This window comes from Pristiophorus japonicus, chromosome 33, assembly GCF_044704955.1.
Source record: "Pristiophorus japonicus isolate sPriJap1 chromosome 33, sPriJap1.hap1, whole genome shotgun sequence".
NCBI lineage: Eukaryota > Metazoa > Chordata > Chondrichthyes > Pristiophoridae > Pristiophorus > Pristiophorus japonicus.
Window position 1 is genome coordinate 6,469,551 of NC_092009.1, and position 5,281 is coordinate 6,474,831.

General features: G+C 48.2%; 1 non-coding gene across 1 annotated transcript; it reads right to left on the reverse strand.

The window, feature by feature from the left end:
* Positions 1 to 4,784: 4,784 nt before the first annotated feature.
* On the reverse strand, positions 4,785 to 4,857 carry trnak-cuu (transfer RNA lysine (anticodon CUU)). Its single transcript has one exon. It is a non-coding gene; the product is annotated as a tRNA-Lys (tRNA).
* Between the last annotated feature and the right edge of the window lie 424 nt (positions 4,858 to 5,281).

Genomic DNA, 5,281 nt, shown 5'->3' on the forward strand with positions numbered 1-5,281 from the left:
AAGCTCGCCTTAGGGGCCGGCTTACATACAGTGCTCCCAAGTAGTGCTGGAATCCCTTGGGACTTCAGGGGATGAGCTCCCTGGTGGCAGAACATGGGAGTGCATGCTTTACAGATACACAACACATACATTGCCTCAACTTTGATTTCTGCCAACATCCCTTGTGTTTAACCTTCGCCGCACCTCCGCTACGATCTCTCACCGTTCCCCCACCACGACTTCTCACCGCTCCTCCACCACGACCTCTCACCGTTCCAACACCATGATCTCTCACCGCTCCTCCACCACGACCTCTCACCACTCCTCCACCACGACCTCTCACCGCTCCTCCACCACGATCTCTCACCGTTCCTCCACCACGATCTCTCACCATTCCTCCACCAAGATGTCTCACCGTTCCTCCACCACGATCTCTCACCGTTCCTCCACCACGATCTCTCACCGTTCCTCCACCACGATCTCTCACCGTTCCTCCACACTGACCTTCGAGTTCCTCCGCTGTACCTGGATCCCGCCGATGTTCCTGCCCATGCACCAAACGGCGACATGGGTTTTTATGACGTGCAGCAGAGCAGATCTCCAGCCGTCCTCCTTAACCCTTGCCACTGGAACAAGACCTCGCTCTGTCAAGCCCGTGTAGTGGCTGGTGTGCAATGGTCACACCACATTAAAACCATCCACCCACAGGCATCTTCCACCCTTTGATTGGAGTTCAGGACTGCAACATCGGGTCCTTCATTGAAACTCCTGTTAACCCATGTGGAAGTAAGCCTTCCTCGTTCGAGGATCCACCTATGATGATGATGATGATGATGTGTGGGACCTTTCCAAATGCCTGCTGGAAACAATCAGATTAAATCAAGTAAGACCCGTCCCTTGATTCAGTTTTCACTGACCTTGCCTTAGGAAGGCTACATTGGCTTTGGAGGGAGCACTATGTCGGTTCCCATAATGATACCTGGATTCCAAGGTTTAAATTAAGATATGAGATTACACCCACTGGAAATTACAGGGTCGAGCAGTGATTTGATCAAAAGTTTCAAGATAATAAGGGAGCAGATAGATTAGGTGGAGAGAAATGATTCCCGCTGGTTGGGGAGTACCAGACTAGGGGCCATAGTCTAAACATTAGAGCCAGACGTTTCAGGAGTGAAATTCGGAAACATTCCTACACACACATGGTGGGAGAGGAATGGAACTTCCTTCTGCAAAGGGCAGTTGGTGCGGCGTCAGTTGTTCATTTTACATCGCATTTTGACCAAAATTATTAAGGAATATGGGCCAAAGGTGGGTATATGGAGTTCCGTCACAGATCAGCCATGATCACATTGAATGGCGGAACCAGCTCGAGGGGCTGAATGGCATCCTCCTGTTCCTGTGTAACAGGCTCGAGGGGCTGAATGGCCTCCTCCTGTTCCTGTGTAACAGGCTCGAGGGGCTAAATGGCCGCCTCCTTTTCCTGTGTCACAGGCACTAGGGGCTGAATGGCCTTCTCCTGTTCCTGTGTAACAGGCTCGAGGGCCTTAATGGCCTCCTCCTGTTCCTGTGTAACAGGCTCTAGAGGCTGAATGGGCCTCATCCTTTTCCTGTGTAACAGGCTCGAGGGGCTGAATGGGCCTCCTCCTGTTCCTGTGTAACAGACTCGAGGAGCTGAATGGGCCTCCTCCTGCTCCTGTGTAACAGACTCGAGGGGCTGAATGGGCCTCCTCCTGTTCCTGTGTAACAGGCTGAAGGGGCTTAATGGGCCTCCTACTGTTCCTGTGTAACAGGCTCGTGGGGCTGAATGGCCTCCTCCTGTTCCTGTGTAACAGGCTCGAGGTGCTGAATGGGCCTCCTCCTGTTCCTGTGCAACAGGGTCGAGGGGCTGAATGGGCCTGCTCCTGTTCCTGTGTAACAGGCTCAAGGAGCTTAATGGGCCTCCTCCTGTACCTGTGTGTAAGGTCTGGAAAACAAAGGGAGGTGATATGAGAAAACATAAACTAAATGGTATTATGTTAAAAGGGAAGTTGAAGGATTGAGTGATTTACACACATAAATCTTTGAAGCTGGGTAGATAAGTTGCTAAGTTGTTTAAAAAGAACACAGGGCCCTTGGCTTTATATGTCGTGAAATGGAGGACACCAGCGAGGAACTTATACCATACCTTTTCAATCCCGGTTTAGGTCTCAGTTGGAGAACTGTTTACAGTTCTGAGCACCACAATTTTGGAAGGATATCAAGGCATTGGAGAGAACGTAAGAAATATATAAGAAACATTTTCTGTTGTTGTTGAAGACACAAACACAGGCATCAATCGAGAATCAAACTGCAGGTGACCACACATAACGAAAGAGAGCCAGAGAGACTGACAGAATCGGGAAACACCGGCAAATAGACAAGAGATATTGACAAGGACTGAAAGCACTTTGTGATCAGAAAATTGACGGCCCAGCTGTGGTTAATGACACGGCTTTTCATGATTGATCTCCTTACAAGCCTTTAAATTCAGGAGAACCGGTTTCGTGGTATGAAGCTCGAGATAAACCCACGGGGCGATGCCAACAGGCGCCAGGTAGCAACCAGCGACAGGAAGATGCAACTTTAGCAGGCCCGGCTCATTCAGTCGGCATAGTATTAGACTTTTAATCTCCGGGTCGTAGAATCGAGCCCCATGTTGGGTGAATTATTTTCCTTAAACTTTTATGGTGCTTTCACATGAAAACATCATTAATGAACCCACAATCTTCTTTTGCACAATGAAAGAAATGCGAACTGAGGGAGAGTTGTCATTTGTTCTGTATAAGAACACAAGAACCAGGCACAGGAGTAGGCCATTTGTCCCTTCGAGCCTGCCTTCTTTTGCACTGAAACAAATTATAACCGTGTTGTCAAATTAGCAGTGCGAGATATTTAGAGGGCACATTTCAATGTTTCACAAAACCATTCCTTTCGCTACAGCCACCCAGGATCGATTCCCGGTTTGAGAAGTAACTTTGATATCGTTGTTTGTCATTGAAGTGGGGTCATTTTATAAAGTTCGATGGATCTCCCAAAGCACTTGAGAGTGGTGTCCAAACAAATGAGTTTGTAATTAAATACACTGAATGTCAGGAGCTGGATTTGAACCCACACCACCAGAAGAGACTGTGAACTGAACACAGCACCTTAGACCGGTTGGCCATCCTGACTGTTCGATGCTCCAGTTGCAAGTTATTACTCTGGAATGTTTCAGACCGGACACTTGTTCAGTGTTACTGGAAGGACCAATGACCGGGATATTCTCTCCCCGGGGGTTCTCCTGAGCATGTGCTCGGTGTGTGGGGCGTTGGTCCGGGTCCGAGGTCGCTTGCATCATGTGACAATGCACACCGGACTGCTCTTGTTCCATTTTATCGCACGTTAGTTTTTGGTTCAAAAAATATATCAGAAAGGGGACATGAACCCACATCTTCAGAGGAGACAGTGACCTGAACACAGAACCTTAGACCGCTAGGCCATCCTGATTATTTAGTGCTGTGTGTGGCCACCTGCAGGTTGATTTTGAACTTTTATGTCCTCTCACATGAAATAATTGAGGGCAGCAGGCTTGTCTCTGCCTGACACCGGGGAAACAGTGAGACAGACATTGCATTGTGTTCAGGTTTAATCACAGCAATATCCGCAGTCAGGAGCTGAAAAGGACGAAGAGCTGAAAAAACACAAGAAGAAAGCTAAGAAATGTCAGCAATTGTGGTAAACTCTTTAATGTGTTTCCTGCTCGTTTCGTGATGCGGTGCTCACAGAGGGAGCCCGGATGCAGAAAGTAAATCTTTCATTCAAAATCTTTAAAATAATGACATGCAACAAATTAAACTGTGTGTCGGGGGATGGGGATGGGGATGGGTGAAGATTATTTGTTTTGTTCCCCATTCATTAACCGACAGCGTTGTTTTGTAGAATTGCTAATGAGGGACAGTCGAAACTTCAATAACTGACCTTTAACTATTTAAGGATTTTGAATCATTGATGAAGTTTTCTCCCCTTACTGACTTTACTCACTCTGTATGTTGGAGACTGGTTTAAAATGTTCAGTGCTCATGCGAAAAGGAACCGGGGGCGACTTTTGTTCAATTTATTTCACAGCAAAAATAGTCTCCAAAATAATGTTTCCACCCGTGCTCGTACGGGGTACCTTTCGCATGTGAGGCAAAACTGACAACCGCTACACTACAGGTAAAGTAATCTTAGGAATTTAACCAGAGCTTTAACCGACACAGCTGGCCGAAACGTCAGGAGCTGGTTTTACGAGAATAGAATGAAGGTGCTCTATTGAAGAAGGCTGTGAGTGTGGCAGGAATTGATCTCGTGTTTCCCAGACTTCACCCACAGGAACAGGAGATGGCCATTTATCACCGAGTGGTTAGGATTTGGGATGCACGTCTTGAAAGGGCGGTGGAGGCAAATTCAATCTTATCTTTCAGACGGGAGTTGGATACGTTTCTGAAGGAAAAACAATTGCAGGGCTACGGGGAAAGGGTGGGGGAGTGGAACTCGCTGAGAGTCGGCACGGGCTCGTTGGGCCGAATGGCCTTCCGTGCTGTAACCATTCCATGATTCGATAAGTTATTGGCACATTTCATAGTGTGGGTGGGAGCACAACATTTGCAAAGGGACATGGATTGAGTCAGCAAAACTAGAGGCATCTGATTCAGGAGATTCGCGGGGCGTGCAAATTTCGGAGTTTAATGACTTTGAAAGGAACATTTTTGTTTTGTGCCGTTTCGGTCAGAGGTTTTCCATGAAAGCAACATGAAATGAAAAGAAATCGCCCAACGTGGGGCTCGAACCTACGACGCTGAGATTAAGAGTCTCATGCTCTTCCGACTGAGCTAGCCAGGCTTCTAACCAACACGCGTTTTTATCACTCATTGCAGCCAGGCGCCGGTTGGCTCTGCCCCAGATGCTAAAACTTGCTGTTGAAGAACTGACAGGGTCTTCTTCATGGTGGACCAGGCTCGAGGGGCCGAATGACAACCTCTGGCCCCCAATCCGTATGTGTTTAGGTTTCGTCTTTATGCGGAGCTCCTTCAGGGTGAACGAGCCAAATGAGGACAGCGGAAAAGTTACAAGGACACCCTCAAAGCCTCCCTGGTAAAGTGCAACATCACCACTGACACCTGGGAGACACTGGCCGCAGACAGCCCGAGCTGGAGAAAGTCCATCCGGGAGGGCGTTGAGCTCTTTGAGGCTCGATGCAACGATAATGAAGAGAGGAAGAGCAGGCAGCGGAAGGAGCACGCGGCAAACCAGTCCCAACGACCCC